The sequence below is a fragment of the Chrysoperla carnea genome, chromosome 3 (assembly GCF_905475395.1).
Source record: "Chrysoperla carnea chromosome 3, inChrCarn1.1, whole genome shotgun sequence".
In the NCBI taxonomy this organism is placed as follows: Eukaryota; Metazoa; Arthropoda; class Insecta; order Neuroptera; family Chrysopidae; genus Chrysoperla; species Chrysoperla carnea.
In genome coordinates this window covers 11,403,252-11,423,945 of record NC_058339.1, presented here as the reverse complement: position 1 = coordinate 11,423,945, position 20,694 = coordinate 11,403,252, and the positions used below count along the sequence as shown (strand labels likewise).

At 27.2% G+C, this 20,694-nt stretch overlaps 1 protein-coding gene across 2 annotated transcripts in view; it reads left to right on the top strand.

Moving 5' to 3' along the window:
* The window catches only part of LOC123297010 (laccase-4), a 109,343-nt gene that overhangs the window by 71,502 nt on the left and 17,147 nt on the right, over nucleotides 1-20,694 (top strand). The window lies entirely within an intron of this gene.

Genomic DNA, 20,694 nt, shown 5'->3' with positions numbered 1-20,694 from the left:
GTTGTATTGTACCAGGCCCAACGCGAACGGAATTGGTTACGCCTTAAACAAATGAGCTACTGGAGTTGATAACTATGGAATACAGCATGGAATTTCTACCCAACAAAGATTCGTTTGAGCACAAAACTATAAAAGTAATACTATCCTGGCTTACACAACTGTCTTCTGATATGTCGGGCATTAATTTAAAAACTTTAGTTTTAATTAATATGTTATGGATATCTGTACAATCGCTTTACCAATTAAGGGTAATAGATTCTTCAATACTAGTAAATAACTACTTGACTACTTACTATTATACACACTCCGCGAAACCTTGCCCCATTCCAAGTTTATCAAACCTGTAAATGCTCTACACTAAAGCGACGTCGCACTTCATATATCAATCATATATCCATGAGAAATCATTGACACTTCAAATTTTTATTTATAAATATTATTAAAGATTAAATAAGTTAGAACACTAGGATATTTCGAATTAAATTTCGATTTTTCTCCAATTTTCTATAGATCATCAGAACATCTCTGAATGTGATTATTTGCCTGTACGCTTGAGAACTAAAAACATGTAGTCGAATATGTATTTACATAATACAAAAAATGATGAAAAATCGAAATTTAATTCAAGTTTTTACTTCCCAAGTGTACGTGTAAATAATCACATTCAGGAATTTACTGCCGTTATCTGATCAGGGATGTTCTGAAGATTTTATATTGCGCAGATACCCCTATTCTTCCATACTATTTTATCAACTCCTCCATAAAATTATTTTTGACAATCATACTATCCGTTGACTGGACCAGTATGCCAGATAAAGATAAAATGCGAATATTTTATGTTTTTCTTTTTTAACTTTTAAAAGTCATTTAAAATAGAAATTCCTTTTATAATTTCAAATAATTTTCTATAATAAGAAAAACTAAAATCCAAAAATGAAATTATTATAAATAGATAAAAATCTAATAGATATAAAATCAAATCATAATGTTATAATTGGTAGGTACTTGCTTGTACTTGTGTGGTTGTTGAATTCGTTATGCTACTGTATTTTAAAATAAACATATAATTAACTATTAAGTATGTGTAATTAATTAATGAATTAATAAACATATTCTTGCTGCCAGCATTCATTCATATATACATATAAAATGTAATTATACAAGGAGGAATGCAAAAAAGTATGTAATTTTGAAAACAATTATGTAATTTTGTAACAAGTATGTAATTTTGAAAACAAAAACTCAACAATTTTTCCTAATTTTATACCACTTTAAAATACGTAAAATAGCATTGAGGGTCGTTCCCAAAAAAAAAAATAAGTGTATGGAAATATTTAAGACCAACCTTTCAAATATTAAAGAGTGGATTCTGTTAGAACTTGGGAAAATTAGACGATTCGAATCTCGAAAATCTAATGATTTGATAAAAATTAGTATGCAGGGGGCTTTTGGGCCGAAAAATCTATCGTGCTAGGTTTCATTTTTAGAAAACGTCATTTTATCCGTGCTTTCAGGAAAAACTGAAATATTGTCTGCAAAATATGACTGTTTCTAACACCTATTGGTGACGAAAGAAAGTACATTACTGGGACATTTTACACAAATTAGCATTTGTGTGGAGACATTTTAAATGGTTCTTATATTAGTGATAAAATTTGTGCCTTTCGCTCGGCCATCCAAGTACTATTTTTTTAAAGCGGTAAAAAAGTGAATTTGAAATAATTTTTGAATTTTTGTTTTACAATATTTCCAAAATCGCTCACTTCTCTATCTCCCGTTGCATATGTCTAATATTTGCAAATTACTATTAGATGTTTAACATCTTTGCAGGCAATGAGTATATAAAATAAAGTATACTTTCTCTAATGAACTTATATTGAATATGAAAAAAATCACATGTTTTACAATTCTAAGCACCTGCAGGCAGGTCTGTATTTTTAGCAGAATTGTTCAAAATATTAGGCTCATATAATATGTCATACATCTAGCCTTATATTATGTTATTTATTCAGCTGAAAAGGACTACTTTTGTACTTAATATATAATATAAATTAAGCTGTAAATCATGTAAATCTTCTATTAACAGTTTTGATATTAACTTATAAATTATTAAAATATGAAAAAAATATAAAAATTTTATCCTCGTTAGAAATTAAATCGTTCAAATAACATAATTTTTGTTCAAAAAAGATGAACATTTCTGTGGATTGTACTATGCATTTTGCTAAAATTTTAACTAGCTAGACAGTTAATTAAGTAGGGAACGGGATAGTTTTAAAGAATCTGATAGATAAAGAATATAAATCCAACCCTGGTAAGACATACAATATTATAACATGCGTATATTGCATAGTATTTACTTAAGGTAGTACCAGCATGAAATCACTTTTCGACAGATTTGGCCGAATTTTTTTTCTCGGGTTTATAATAGCTTTATTTATGAATTCCTAAAATTTCATAATTTTTGACCGTTTAGATCGCGAGATATTTAAAGACAAAGTTCGCGATTTTGAGGGTCATGTCCCATTTAAAGCATGTAAAATGTCCGGTCTCTTCAACTATTTTTTATGATATTATTATATATTGAAGAAAAAGTAGAAAAAAATGTTTATACAATACAATTCTAAAAAAAAAAATTTAGAAATTAATTTTCACTTTCGAGATATTAATTTTGACGTAAATTGATCGAAATTGGGACGTTGGCATAATTATTTCCCATTTTAAACGGTCAAAATTTCTGAAACTTTGGGAATTAATAGTAAGCATTATTAAATTCTTAAATTTAATTTTTCGTTAAATTCTGTCGAAAAAAAAATTGTACCATTGCTTTAACATAGAAACTGCAAATACCATGCTGGAACATCCTTAAGTAACATATTTATAGTAAGTAGCAAAATAATTATACTACCATAATCTATAAAGTCATTTATAATAAAGTTGGTAAAATGTCTGCGCATTATTGCAAACGTAATATGTAAAGTCCTAGAGTCTATAATATTATTACATTATTTATTTATTTTTTTAATTAATCATCACTACTATATATATTTATTTATTTATTATTAATAAGGTAGAACCGTGCATAGTATTCGGAAAGAAATTTTTTATAAAAACTATCTACCAATTAAAACTTGATTACAAGTTTTTAATACCATACCGTTAATCCAATTATCACGTATGGAAGTGAAATATGGGGTCTTCTAGTACCAGATAAGCATATCAATCGAATTTTAAGGGTCATTATCATCAAAATTTCCGACTTTTGTTTTTTTTAATTGATAATATTTACAAGAAAATCTGACGTGATAAAATTAAATGAATATGATTTCTAGATTCGGTACCCTTAGCATTCAGTTTACCAAAAATATCCCTTAGAACTGCGAAAAAGGTTTTAGCAGATATTTATATAATATATGAAATATAAATAATTGAGGAATGCATTTTTTTGACTTACAATAACAATTTAAACGCCCATAATTAATAATAATGTGTAGAATTTATAATTTTTTTTTTTTTAAATAATTTACTCAACAAATAATTTTAAATAACAACTTTCATTTGACAACAGAAAAAATAAGAGGAAATTGCTTGTCCGTTACAATAAAAAAAAAAAAAGATACGTATAATTAACAAATTATATCCGATACAAAAAAGTATTTACTTTAATAATGGACTTTACAGTGTGTCAAATTTTAATATGCCAATTTATTCAATCCAATTTCACTTATTTTCAATAAATTTTTCTATCTTTACAAACCTCTTTTTAATTCTTCGCTTACGTAATAACAAAACACAGTGTGAGCCATTTTAATCTATACACCTAAATGTCTCGTTTCGTATAGTTATCCAACCAAAAAGTTACCTAAACAAAAGTTGCATAGTTTGATAGGTGACATACGAAATGTTGGCATCAAATTGGAGCTAGTTCTTCGGGTTTCTTTAATAGCCAATTTAATGAGGATCAACTTTCTAATTTAAAGTTTTATTATTAAGACTATCTCTTACCGTTAAGGATATAAATCGGCTACTAAAGAAACAGGAAGAACAATCTGAGTCCAATCTGATGTCAGAACATGATACTGTACAACTTTTTTTTAAGTTATATTTTGATTGATTAACTACAAATGAGATATTAAAATGGCCCACCAACGCGTATTTCGACAAAAATTATATCTGGTAGGATAAGGAAAGTGTTGCGAGAAGGGAAGGCATCCGAGGATGGAGGGGGACGCGGATGATTGTCAAAATAACTCAAAAACGAAAATATATATCAAGCTGAAGTTTTTATAGCGTGCTGAGGACGTAAATAATTAGTTTGTGTTCGTAAATAAGCAACATAGATCAATTGGGTCTTGTAAATCGTTAGACATAAAACAAAAGTTTCATTGTAAAAAATATCCCTTATAAGAAAATTAACAACTTTTGTTCGAAACATTTTTTCGTATACATCATTGTTTACCCGTGATGGCAAATTAGAGCCAGACTTCAGTATCCATTTTCTCTAAAACTATTAAAGATAGAGAGCTGAAAATTAGCAGATGGCTTCAACTAATGATGTTTCTAAAAAATAATTACGAAAATCAAATCAAATGGCGACCATAATTGTGTTGTACCGCACGATTTTTACATAGCAATATAATTTGCACAGGGTATACAAAATATATTACAGACTTGAACCTGTAATAAAATAATAAGACAACATTATTCAATCCAAATCTGTAGTTTACATCTCATCAAAATAAAATTGATACGCTTGCATATAAAAATATTAATTAAAAACTTTTTTGATATAAATACCTATGTACAATGCACCTCACGTATGTAGTACCGATATTTTTTATAATTATTTTCAATAATATTATATGGTTGTGTTGTTTCATGCATGGGCTGTAGTTGTAATCAAGTAGATATGCATTTCTCATTTATATTAAATTAGTATTCGATATTGCAAATGTATATTTTTGATTTTGTATTCAAGATTATTATTTTATACATTAAAATATCTACATGTGTGATATAATCATTTCAATTATACGATATATCCAGACATTTTTGAGCATTTCCTTTTTATCAGTACAATGTATTTCAAAAGTCACATTATTCTAAGAGATAGAAGTCGAAACCAAGTAGATTTCTGTGTTTCCATAATCCTAAGACTCCATAATCTAAACAGAAATCAAGACAAAGATTATGTTTACGAAAGTTAAAGATTAACAAATGGCAAGAATTTAGATGAAAAACCTTTTTTTCTATTTTGAATCTTCGAACCAAAAAGAGGGAGGTTATAAGTTTTTCCGCTATATGTGTGTGTGTCTGTCTGTCTGCCTACCTTCTGTGGCATTGTAGCTCTAAAACGGATGAACCGATTTTGATTTTTTTGTTTTATTTAAGATTCCATACCCGAAACAACTAAAAAAGAAAGGATGATATTCAAAATCAGTTCCGTTTGGAAAAGGCTATAAGGAAAAACTTAACAAATATGAATTCATTCAACGTAAGGGCAATACGTAGGTCAACATTTTTATTGACCAAAGTTAGTGTGTGTTTGTAAAGCAATGATCTTCTCCGAACTATAGTTACTCTAAGATCGATTTATGTGGTATTGATTCCATTTTTTCTTGATAAATTTGCAGTAAATAATTACAAAAATCAAATTATAATTTTTGATATATATTAAAAGCTTTTTTTTTTTTAATATCAGAGTTTAAAAAAAAGTCAGGTAAAAAGCATTGTAGAGTTTATTTTAGTTGCCAATTGATGTGTCCAGAAATATAACAGACTCTATCCTCTAATCTTTTAGAGGAGGTCTTAAGGCAAGTGAACTGACCATAGGCTATCATTATTATTTATAAAATTTAAATGGAACTTATTTTAAAGTAGGGAAATTGTTTTTTTTAATTTTGAAAGATAAAAATTTTTTTTATTGACTTGCAAATTAATACTGTTTTATTTTTGTTCCAGGTATGTTGAGAATATTTCTATGGACTTCAAGTAGGTACTATATACTATGAAATGAAAATTCTATGAATTTAAAACTGGTAACTATAATAATTTGTTCTTTCTATTTTCGAAAATATCAGGTAAATAATAGCATACTATTTAGAAAATTTATGCAATAAAAGTGGTAGGTGATGCAATAACGAAGGTAAAAACGTTAAAAAATAGTAACGAAAGGCTCGCTGGGTTTTTTTTTTGTAACGGGCAACCATAAACGACAAAAGCGAGCGGTAGATTCACGCAGACTAAAAAAAATTATCCTTATTAAGATCGCATCAAGGAACCCTCGATAGAATTTGCTTTGAGCTAGCTTAATCCGGTACTAATTAAATTAAATCTACGCCAATGAATACAGTCCAATAAAGAATTGTGATTTTATATTTTATATAGTATCAAAATTACATACTGACTTGTCACATAAAATTTTTGCAATTCTTTGTACCACATTTCAAGTGTTAAATAATAAATTATTGTAAAAGAAAACTTGTGGCATACCGATCTGTTTAAATAAAAATATTTTTGGAGAATAATTTTTTATGCTTTGTATTTTAAGAAACAAGTTTAGTGTTGTTGTTGTCTTAAAATTAAAAGATGTATACAACTGATTACTACAAATGCATATTAATATAAGGTTCTCAAATTCATATAAGTAATATAAATCGTGTTTAATTGTATAACACAACTTTAGGAAATATAATATGAAATTGTTTTGACTCATTAATTAACAACGCTTTTATATTCTTTAATCACAAACTTATTTGCACACAAAATTAAATTAACATTACTTTTATGCACTTTTTTTTACATTTAACTGGTGTTTTTTTTAATGATTTTATTTTGTACATTATTCTACTGTGTGTTTCAAAATTATAAATTTTGTTACCCGCATGTGTTTGAATAGCAAAAATGGCGTGTTATAAGTTTGACCGCTATGTGTGTGTGCCTGTGTGTTTGTCTGTCTGTGGCATCGTAGCGCCTAACGGAGAGTGTTCTTAGCTACGTTTCATGCGCGAGCTTAGAGTTTAGTACCCGAAAAAACTAAAAAATTGGCGATGATCTTCAAAATGAATTCAGTTTGGAAAAGGCATGACATATAATTTTAACATATAAATAATTACTATGGAAATGAATGGTCAAATAAACCTGGCTCAATTCATTTTGAAAAGTGAAATGGTAAAATAATTAAATAATTCAAAAGAACAAAGTCAACTCAAATATTTCAATTTCAATAAAAATATTTCCAAAAATTTGTCCCAAAAAATGATAGCTCTCTAAGTATTTTTTCATCTCATTTGATGTCCTTGACCATCGCTTTGATATTGATTAAAGTAGTGTTATAAGTTTATCTGTGTTTTTAAAAGTGTTAATCTGGTATATTAATAATGTTTTAAACAACCTTGCGTTTTATAACGTTTTGTATTAACTCCAAAAAAATTATATCAAATAATCGTAAAGCATGTATTCAATTTTCGAATATCGTTCCCAGAAATTCACAATTCAAAACGACGTCTGAATATTAAACAAAAATACTTCTTAAATTAAATTAACGAATTAATTATTGACCAAAAGTAATTTATAAAAATTGAATACAATAATCTAAAAAAAATTATATTTTACAAAAAAAAAAAATTATTAGTTAATATACCATAATAAATGTTATTAATAAAATTAAAAATAATATATTTTCATTTCCTTTATTAAATTTATTAATTAATACAAATATGCAGTAATATCAAGCTAAACCATAAAACATTTTGTCACGATTTTCAATAATTTATTGCATAAATATAATTTTTATTAATTCTAGTTCTTACTAAATATTGAAAAAAAAACTGCAAATAATTGTATTAATTTATTATTTTTTTATTTGTTCTAATTTTTTTATTCATAAAGAAATATTTATTAAAAGAAAATACTTAATTTACTTTCGTTATTACTACGTTTATTACTTCGTTTATTAATGAAATTTTTTATCATTCATGGATTTTTTTAATTCATGTCACTGATTTTATGTGCAAAAAATGAAATTAATAGAAAGATATTATTAATGAATAGATGCACACCTATTTTCAATAAATCATAAATCACGATTTAATTCATTATCAACGATTTCTACTGTAAAAAAAACCGGCAACTACGGCAAGTTGAGACATGCTAAAATGAAAAATAATTTATTTTGAAATAAAGGGATTCACTGTTAGGATATCAGAGTAGCTTCCCCTTCCACCTGGATTAATTATTGATTTAGTTAGTTATGTATTTATGCCAAATGATAATCTTGAATTTATTATATTTTGACCAACAAATTTGCACCTTTTGGATAAAAATTTGGATCAGGTTGGGAGTTTTTATACCATGTAAATATCAAATATATCAAGGTATACTAAGTTTGGACCCAAACTGTTTTAACATGTATTAATGAAATATATCAAGTTATACTAAGTTTAGTCCCAAGTTTTTAACGCTTAAAAATATTGATGCTACGAACAAAATTTTGGTATAAGTGTTCATAAAATTCATTTCCGGTAGCCCTTCTGTCTATCAGCACGATAACTCAAAAATGAAAATAGATATTCAGCTGAAATTTTTATAGCGTGCTCAGGACGTAAAAAGTGTGAGTTCGTAATTGAGCAACATAGGTCATTTGGTTCTTGAGTCCGCGGGAGTCATCTTGTAAATCGTAAGAGATAGATCAAAAATGTATAAAATTTCCCTAGTAACAAAATTAACAACTTTTGTTTGAAACATTTTTTCGTAAACATCACTGTTTACCTATGAGGGCACAATTTGACTAAATAATGACACAGAACGAATTCTGTGTAACCTATAACAATCCACACACTAACTAACTGGTTCCTCAAAAGCCGAAGAAAGCTCCTTTTAAAAACTAGCTCGTTTCGTGGAAAATTCTTCAGTGCGGTACTCGTAGCTAACCTATGGTCATTGCTTAAATTAGTATTAGAAGAACACGTTTTAAAAATAGTTCAATTTGAAATATTATTCTCCTAATAAGTCTCCATCACTCTTTATGTTGTTAGTTTTTTCAATCGGTATTAGGAGAACATCTATAAAAATGTTTCATTCGAAACAGTTACTCTTGGATTTTTATTATGGTGGATCTGAGATATTAAACCTCAATAATTGCAGACTGTGAGTCTATTTTTCATTATTAGCCCTCACGGTTAGCTTGAAAATGAGGGATAAATCATTGAATTTGATAATGGAATAAGGAAGATATAACCATGGGACAGATAAACACTCTAGAGAAATAATGTATAAAATTATTTACCCAATTGTACCAACAAGTCGACATTTAGTATCCGTAATAGTCCCCATCAATGACAAGCATATAATAAGCCTATTAAAGATAAAACCAAAGTTAAAAACGTTCGTTACTTGCATAATAAATCTTTTAAAAGACTTATTTTTAAATGAATACTTTTAATACAGTAAAAAAAAAAATCCAGCGTAAAAGTAATTTATTTTAGCACATAATGAGAGTATACTTTAAAATATTCCCACACCAATAAATTTTTTCTCTTTTAAACATTATTTTAAATCATTAAAAAAAAAGAATTTTAAATCACATTATTACATTATAATGAATATATAAAAAATAATATATTATATTATTACAAAATTTTAATTGAATTACCTACACGTATTTAGGTCTGAGTTAAGAAGAATATTATCAAACATCTTACAAAAAATCATTTATTAAATAGCAAATCTTGTTAGATTCAATGAATTGAAAAAAGTTCTTAACGTAAATCTTACCAAAAAAAGAAATTATTGTAAATATTTTATGCAATTTTTATAATTAATATTTTATTTTAATTAAATTTTTTTATTTTATAATATATTAAACAGTCGATTTTAAACTTTTTAATTTCGTAATATTATTTTAATTGAATTTATATGCATTTACTTATAGGGGAGGATGTAGTACCTACCATTAATCAAACTTTACATTAATGTACTTTTTGAAGGCGTTTTTTAAAATACAGGGGAAAGTAGTCTATAATGATCCGTCGGCGTAAAATGATCGCTCGTTGTTTTAAGTAAACCAAAAAAGCCTTCTAGTATATTTATCCGTGCAATCAAATTAATCTTTCAACAAAAACTTATAGTGGTGGATAAGCTAACTTGTGTTTTGTAGCAAAAATATTAAATTTACTGCTTATAATTTATGGTAAGACAAATTTCATAGGCGTATAATAAATTTTAAGGTCAGTTTTTATGACGATGTTCAAATATATCGATACGGGTAAAATGATCCCCTTTATATAGGCTAAAATGATCCCTATTTTGTGAGTAAAATTATAATAGATAAAATGATTACCCATCATGTAACGGATCTTGAATGTGTTGATATAGATGAATTTACCCGTAATTTTTGTTTTCATACTAATCGTTTCATACTAAGCACTTTTGACTTAAAATTATCAAAAGAATACGCTCTTAAGTTATGACCATCGAGTTACAGGACACCCTGTATAAATAAACAGTTAAGTTATCATTTTAAATATCGAAATTTTTTTCACAAATTGATTTATAATTAATATAATTTTTAATTATATATTTTCGTATTTTGCAAAAAAAAACAAAAAATGAAATAATTATTATTTTGTAATTGTATAACAATTTATATATTTTGTAAAAATTTATAAATATTAAGTCATACTAACTAATTATAGGGACCACAAAAAAATGGTCAACATATATTAATTTGTGATTGTAAAGAAGTCAAATTGTAAGTTTGTTACGACATTGTATGTACTATTTAATTACATAAACCTGCAGAAACTTAAGATATAAAATAAGAGTAATTTTACTACCATAACATAAATTTTAGTAAATCTAGTTTCGAAACTAGGTGCTCCTGTTTTAGTTTCAAATCCAGTATCTGTTGAGAAGGTAGTGTTAATTTCGTTGTTCTGCGTCAGATGCAAATCGCATCAACACCTTCCCAAGGAAACTCGTCAAATATTTAGCAATGAACTTCTGTACCCCCAAATCTCGCTGCCAAAACAAAGAAATACCTATCTGACTTCATAGTATATATAGTTATTTGAAAGGATTATTATTCTCTTAAGAGTTTTGGATGAAAATAAAATTTAATAAAAAATATAAGATTTTTATCGATTGTGTTTTGATGTAATGATTATAAATTTTAATCATTGAATCACAATTACGATGAGCTAATTAATTAACATTAAGTAATTTTTTTTTATCAAACAAATGTAATAAATTTAACACAAATAAGGCATTATTTAAATCAGGTTGTCAATCACATGATACCGTATTATATTCAGTATATTCTAGAGAAATTAATCATTATATAAATATAAAATGCATTACAAATATAAAAAAAAATATATAGTAAACGCGCCATAGAGTACCTACACGTGAATGTACGCATATAGGGCATATATTTCAAACCGGTTGTTAAAGAATGTTAGAGCAGAGTAGACAATGGCCTGATATTTTTTAATAGGTATGTTTGCAATTTTAAGTAACTAATTTTTTTTATTAAATATTTTTGATGGAAGTAAATACGATATGATAAAAAATGTAAAATCGCAGACTAGGAAATGATAGAAATATACTAACTTTTTAAAGTACAAGCTTATATTAAAAAGTAGAAAATAATTTGAGACGCTTGGGCTCTAACGGCTACAACTTAAAATAAAACTGAGCATCTCATGATACAATTGTCATTAATTTTACTTTTAGCGCTTAAGGCTTGAGTCTTGTACTTCAATGTAAATGCTTGTATTTTACTTAAATTTCTTAATGTTACCACTGTCTATTTTTACGGTTTTGTTAATTGCAAGTGAAAACAGTTGAAATATGTCGATGCATAAGATTTTAAACCCCCCCCCCTCAGATTTATCAAGCATAGCTAAGGACATTTTCGATGAAATTACCTTACAAAAAAATCCGCATTCAAATCGGTTCAAACTTATAACAAACCTGTTTTTGAGTCAGGATTAGAACCGATTTTGATAAAACATATTTAAGAACCATCGCTAGAAAACATGCTTTGAACAAAAAACCGCATTAAAATCGGTTTACTCGTTTAAAAGCTACGGTTCCATAGACAGGCGGAGAGACAAACAGATAGACACATATAGCGGTCAAACTTATAATACCCCTCTTTTTATATCAGGGGTTTAGCCGATTTTGAAAAAAAATATCTAAGAACCATCGCTAAAAAACCTGCTTTGAAATAAAAGAAAACCGTTTTCATATCGGTTCACCCGTTTAAGAGCTCCGGTGCAATAGGCAAACAAACAGACAGGCATACATAGCGATTAAACTTATAACACCCTTCTTTTTACGTCGGGGGTTTAGTATAACATTAAAACATTATTCAAGGAGCCCAACCACTTCAAACTTTTAAAATTTATTGGTATATGAACACAAGAATGAAGACTTTATTCTTTTTGAAGTTACAGTAATCGTACATCCTAACTTTCGCAAACGAACCGCGTTCTTAACATTTACATTATTATGCCCCGACTACATAATATAACATATCTTATTGACATTATTGTTAAAAAAGTACACATATAATTTAAATATTTAAAATATTTATACATTTACATGAATCATATATTATTTGTTATATAAATGTTTGTTCATCTTAGCTAGTTTTACTTTATATATTCTGCTGCAATATCTACCTGAATAATATCACTTGCAATTCTTGAATAATATGTCAATTGTTCAGTCTGATAAATGTTTAAAGTCGTTTCGCAAAATTTCATATCATTGTAATCATATAATATTTTGAAGAAATAGCTTATTGGGATATTATTATGAATATAATTTGATTAATATAACTAGCTTTTTCCGGCGGCTTCGCTTACGATAATGATTTATTTCAATTCATTTCAATAAATTCACTAAGTGATTCTTTTATCGAATCATTGAATCATTTAGAAAACTTCAGATTTTTAGTGTTTTTTTTTTTTTTTAATTTTTAATTGAAAAAAAAAATGAAAATTGTTTCTTAAATTAAAAAATAAAAATACTTAAATTATAGCGAGGCATGGTCTTGTATTGTACGATTCTCACTCCTCATACGGAAGGTCGTCCAAAACTGGCCTAATTAAATAAAAGAAATAATTATGATATAACTAAAACAGGTATATGTGCGTGTGTTTATAATGAATGTTGACATACTCTATTAATTAACGTATCATTAATTTAAATAATATGTAATAAGATTATTTAATTTTAAATAGAACTTATGAAATGTTTTCATTACTAATAAATCATAAGACCATAATAATGTGAAGAAAATAGACTAAATTTTTTTTTAGCACTTCAGATGAAGAAATCTCGCTTCACGAATAGAAAAGTGAAGTTGGGTTTTAAAAATCTTTACTAGTATGTAAGAGGTGAACGTTTAAAATTCCTAATTAAACAAAGAGGAAGATACTCACTAGTGGTGTCATACGTGGGTATCGACATTGAGATTACATATAAAACTTTTTGCTTAGAGCAGATGGGCAACATTTGCATGCAATTGTCATGGTATGAAGTCTAGTTTTACATTTTTATGGGTAATATGACCAATTCGACATCAGAATTATCCCTTATTGAATTTTTAACTGTGGTCTAATTGGAAAACGAGTTTTGTTTACTCTATAAATTAGAGTAAACAAAAGAGGATCCGCTGTTTTGTTTCTGCAATTTTCATTTGGATGCACTAACACGGATATCAATATTTAACCTATTCGCACCGTGCGTGAGTTTTTTTGGAGGCGTTTCCATGGTAACGATACACTACTTTAATTATAGGATTGTATGGATGCATATATAATTGTATGGATTGCATTTATAACTTACATTGAAAATTTAATAATATTGTCTCACAAGTTTAAATAAATAATTATGATAATTTACATTTGAAAAATAATATTTGTGCAATTTGATTTCTTATTTTCACAATTTTTAATGCATTCATTTTAATTAATTAGTGTTTTTCAATAATTTTAATTTGACATTTCCAATAACATTAACATGTAAATAATTGCAAATTAGTCATAACAGCCTCCTTTATCGCCAAAATTTTTCACTCGAAGCGCTGGAATCGATTTTATTGTCCCTACCATGACTACGCACACAACGAATACTCGTCCTAATAAAAGTACTTTCAATCTACTAGGATTTACTTTGCTAACTTAATATCGTTTTGATTCATTTAATTGACCTACAAATATATTTCCCTAATTCCTACGACAATAATGACATACAAACAAAGCAAAGGAAATAAAAGTTTATAATAAATTATAATAAAATGATTTCATTACAAAACACAGATGTCATTCTAAATAAAATAGCATCCAATTCGAATGAGACTCCAAAGACGAATTTAACAGCTTGTCTTCAAATACCTATATAACTGAAAAAAAATTAACTTTTACGGGTATACCTGCTTTAATTAAAGGTATATTATGATATAACTAAAACAAATAATCATTCATAAATTACATGCACACTCTATTGATATAATAAAGCAGATATTACTTACTATTTTCATTTATTAGAGTAACATATTTATGGTTCATTTTAATTTATAATTTTTTTTATATTATTTCAAAGTATAATAATTAAATTGTTGATAGATAAAACTAACAATAATTAGTATCATTGTATACGAAATACTTTATATAATATAATATTAATAATACACTATACTCATGTATTGGTATTTATTTATGAATTTACACAAAACATACAAAATTGTTACAATATATTTATTATAATTTACCATAAATAATTATATTTATTTATATTATATAAAATTAATAGTAATACAGTGCAACCTTAATATAACGAACCTCAATATAACGAATTCCTCGATTTAACAAATTTTTCGCAATCCCCTTGAATTGTCCATAAGAGTCAATATAAAATATACCTCTACATTACGAATATTTTTTGCGAACAGCCTCTTTATAACGAATTTTCAACTACATAAAAAATTTAAATACCTCTAAATAACGAAATTCGTCAATTCAAAACCTTTATATAACGTATAAAGTCCCACCAATATATGACAGTTAGTATACTCCATAGTATGTAATTCATGTCGCGAGAGGTTCCGACACTTTTTTCCTCTTTATAACGAATTTTAGACCAACTTAACCTCAATATAACAAACCTCAGTTTAACGAATTACTTGATATAACGAATATTTACTGGTTCCCTTCAGATTCGTTATATCGAGGTTGCACTGTAATAATGTATTATATAGATTTTCTTTTATATACCTTACATATCAATGGATATTTTTATATAAGGAAACGAATTATTATGTTTTTAAAAAATCATTCACATAATTCAATATACCTAAATAATTTTTATTTTTAAATTATGTACGTATATTTGTAATTTACCAATTCGAGCACAATAAATCGTTTTGTTTATTTATTATTTTCTCTAGATGATATTTTCTTCAGAAATAAATCAAAATGAAAAATGGGTCAAAGTACCTAGGTATATGTTTGGTAATACGAAAATATATTTAAAATATTAAGAAAACCGACTGCGTTAAATAAAACAAGTCCAGCAGCTTACATAGCGGGACCCATTAAAATTTAGACCGGCTCAAATCTACCCAAATATAGGTTCCGATTGTTAAAGTCGCTATGTAAACTACTGGACTTGTTTTTTTCTCCACTTAACATAGTTCATCGACTTACATTTTCAGTCTATACATGTGTGTTTGGTCTATTGTGGTCTTCTTGCGACCAGACTCGTTAGATATTCAATGATACTCCACTTAACATAGTTCGCCGGCTTTCATCTTTTTATTTTTCACAATATGGCGGCTGGTGGTCGCCATATAGAATTTTTAATACTGCCTCAAGATTAAGACAAATCGATTGACGCAAGAATCATCAAAATCAAATCAACCCACGCGTTTGACCTCTAGTGTGCCACAAAGAAACACACATACATAGACTGTGACCCATCAATGACTGCAAAATTTCAAATCGATATTTCTGAAAATAATGAAAATATGAGGGTGTCTTCATCTCAAATATGACACGCTGTGTAATGAACTAATTTTCGAATGTAGGACATTTCTACTTATTCTATGAATCCTCCCAAAAAATCAAATATGCCTTAACATCCCCTATGGTACATTTTGCCTTAAAGATTATAAAATACTTGAGTTACACACTGACTGAGTTCATTATACATTATAACACAGTATAATATATCTTTAATATAATAAATATATGATCCTTATAAAGGCATTGATCTTGTAAAAGCATCAATCTTAATATAACATAGTTCTGATTTTATATACAAATAAAAATAATATATATTCATTATTATTTATACGTTTAATATGCACTAGAAGTATTCACTATCTACACTTTAAAATCAGTAAATTGTTGGGTTACCGCCCAATGCTTCTCTCATATATATGTCCCAGCCAAATAGCTTAAATATCCGTTAGATTAGCAACCTATCCTTCTTACTATACGGTGCCGTTAAACTAGTGGCCTGAATGATATCCTGGCTTTAGACATTGTTAACTATAATATATATTGTGATACATATTTAAATCTGCAAAGAACTTTATGAACTCTTTCAAAGAAATTGGACTATCTGAAATTTCGTCGCCATAGTTTTTATCTTAGTACCTACTGCAAATCTTGCTGAGAATACCAGTTTTTAATAGTGCCATACTTATTTCCAACTTTTTGAACGTCATTTTTTATATCAACAGTTTTCCCTTGAATATTTTTCCAGAGCCCGCAATCCACTTTGGGTACATTACCGAAACACTATTTACGACTGTTCAACTTAGTTTCGAATATATTTCATACATAAATGACTAGGTTTGGCAAATAGTTAAACGCTATCGATCCAAATCATTTGCCTAGCTGTTTGATTGAATGACTGAATATATTCAGGTCGCTATGTGAACTTTTAGTAAAATGGCTAGGCTGTTAATTGAACAGCTAATTAAGCCAATTGGCTGCGACATATACGTATCGATGTGCATACCATTAGTAAAATAAAATCAAACAATATTATTACGGTTCAAGTATCATTTGTTACGCATGATCGCTTATTACAAATAAATATACTTAAGATAATCAGCTATATATAAATATTTTATTACAAAGCATGTATAGCTGTTTAAATAAAAAAATAATTCGCTTATAAGGATAATCACTATTCATTTCTTGAACAGAATTGAAGTTCATTTCTTGAAGTTCATGCAAAGCTATCCACCTATCATCAAACTATCTCCTTCTTGGTCTACCTTCAAACCAATTTTTGAAGTAAAAACTTATGGTTTCGCGTGAGCAGCATGCTATGAATATAGCTACTTTTTTCAATTGAAAAAACCACATCTATGTAATAATAATTAAAGCTGTACAATTAACTATTTACTAAATGATTCTGATCTATGGTAACTTCTGATTCCTGTAGTTCATTATGTAATTTGGATATCATATCTGTAATAAAATTGCCTATAAATAAAACGAAAGAAAATTTATCTAGGCTGTTTTAGCCACGGTTAACGCACTGCGGAATTCTGCGAGGGTCGAGCTATTATAATATAAAAAGTGCCAACTAAAGTTCAATTAAAACCATAAAAATTAAAATACATGAATATATTATAGCCATCAAAAATATATCAATATTTGTTTATAAAAATTGATATTTAATACCAGTCTGTATAAATATCAATAAAATTGACCACCCACATCAGTATAATAATTTACACAAAAAAGATTACATAATTATTTAATTGATTATCTTATAAAAATACTTAAATTTTTTTTTTATATTTTGTTCCGACATTGATTGATAAATAGACAGTTTGTATAATAAATGCAATACCTGTAAAACTATTAAATAATATTTTTAAAAAAAATAAAAATAAAATAAAATAAATAAAACACAAAATTGACAATATAAGTTTGACATTTTGTCAGTTTAAATATTTAAATAATATAAACATTAATTTAAATGAAAGTTGATTATTTAAATAAATATAGTTAGTCTATATAACATTACATGTAAATTATTTAATGTATTATTAAAATTTTTATTTTATTTACAAAATGTTTTTGAAAAAAAAAATTGTTAAATAATTATATTTAAATTACATTATAATAACACATTAAAAGTGTTATTGGGTTAATCAGATTATTGATGTATTACGACTGTATTATAAGTATAAAGGGTATTTTATTTCACTTAATAAATACTGCTTAATATCTGATAAAAAAGTGATTAATGATTAACATGACGTGCTAAATTATCTGTCTTGACATGACGCAGCATTTCACATTTTCCATTAACCTATTTAGTTATCAAGGTGACCTATCGACATATTAATACAGATATTAGAGAAATTCGTCACTCTTGTCCATAATGCACTCAAAAAAACATCAAATCGATTGTAGGAATCAAAAAAAATATTTACATTTAAAAGTGTTTTGCAATAAATATATTCGCTTAAAAAAATTGTGACATTAAAACACTTCAGAATCGTATGCCATGAATCATAACGTCATCAGTTATGATAATTCATAAAATACCAAAGATTTTATACAACTAGAGAACGTCGGGGTCCAAAACTTGCGATATGATGAATGAGAGAGAAGACTGCCAGTGAGTTCCCATGTCTTGTCTAATATATATGTCATTGGCTACATATTGTTTACATTATTGCTATTAAGTAAAAACGATTTATGGAATATTATTTAATACATTAAAAAGTAGAAACGTCAAAAGAAATATATCTCCGTAAGTGTGAATTTTAGACCAAAAATAGCAAAAACTTTTATTGTAAATGCCTTAGATGTATTAGGTACTGCCTTAGGGCAGTAATAAATCTTAGAAAGCGGATATTTTTTGTAACAGCGGGAGATATTTCAAGAAGTTATGAAAATTACTTATGTTTATGATTGGATATAAAAGACTTAAATGTACAAATTGGCATGAAGTCTATTAAATGAAAAGGTGCAATTAAAAGTATTTATAAATTAGCAATTATAATAATTATTAGTAGAAGTATTAACTATTAAATAACACTGAATCAATTATTATCTATCAGACATTAATTTTATATCGAGTTCTTTTATGTAGTACTTTGTTTAATTGAAAGGCTATCAATTACTAATTTATTACATTAAAAATCCGGTAACGTAGATGTTGCATCAACTAAGCGAATTAACTAATCATGGCCAAACATTCCAAGATAAATATCTCTTGATAAAATATATCCGCAAAAAAATACTTCCCAAACAAAATATCTTCAAACTAAAAGTCCTGGTTGTATAAACTGGTTGACCATGTCTTTAATGGCGTCGAATTAGGACGACTCTGCGAGTTTTTTGGTATTTTTGTTTGCCATATGATTACGTCCATTCACTGATCCTCAAGTTGACAGGTCATGACTTTAATAGGATCGAGTAAGCACTGATTTTCGGGGTTTTTGGCTTTTTGGTTAACCCTGTGATTGCATTCACACACTAATCCACGGGTTAGCTATGCCTTTAAGTGGGTCGGATTATCACGGCTATACGGATTTTTTTGACTTTTTGGAATATTGTTTACTGTTTGTTTCATTTTCAGCGGTTAATTTTAAAGATTTTCTATTTTACGGTAATATTTGTATAGAGATTTTGTCCTGGTAATGTTTCGTAAAAAGATATGTTGTCCGGGAAAATATTGTCGGGGGGATATTTTGTCCGGGGATATTAACACAAACGACCTAAGAAAATATTTGTCGAATTCTAGAGGATATAATATTTTGTTTTGAGATACCCTGAACTGAATTATATATACATTTATTACAAATGAATTTTATGATATACTTTCACTGTTTGTACATATAATTGAAGTAAAATCTAAAAGGTATATTTTCCTCGGAGTAGTTACGAAATTAATAATGCCACACACTTTAATAACACAATCATAATCATAATCATAATCATAAAATAATAATAACATGAACCTTAATAAATTATAACATTTAATATTAACCAATAATTATTTGCATTCCATTTCTCACTTTATATTTAAAGTCGGTACACTATCCTACAAAGTACGAAATTCACTCTAAATTTTAATAAAAAATGTTTGCATATATTATAAGGTGCGGTATTTCTATTACGAATTCATCAAAAATAGAAATAAACTTGCTATGATTATAGTAAATTCGAATTCATTAAAAATACTAATAGAAATACAAATTGGACCAATTTAAATAATAGTAAAAAAATTTCCCCAACCAGGAAATTCAATTTTCTATTTTGTATTTGCTTATAAAACTGTTTTTCTCGGCAAATTTTAAAGACTTTGAAGTTCCACCAAAAATTGAATTCAATAATATACAAAACTGGATCGACCCGTGCGGAATACCGCAGTACGGTATCCGTAGCTAAAAATAGACTACAGAAATGATATAAATGGTAAATGTCAACAGTAATTTACATTGCTATTATTGATAGGCAATATTATCACAGATATGATATACATATTACATACTGAACAAAATTAAATCTTAATATTATTTTTCTAGCCTATTCTTTCCCAAGTGGTACAGTTTTAGACCGTGAGTCTATGCGCGTACTATAAGCTTTAAAATGAGGGGTAAATCATAGAAATTGATAAAGGAATAAGAAAGATCTCGCAATGTAC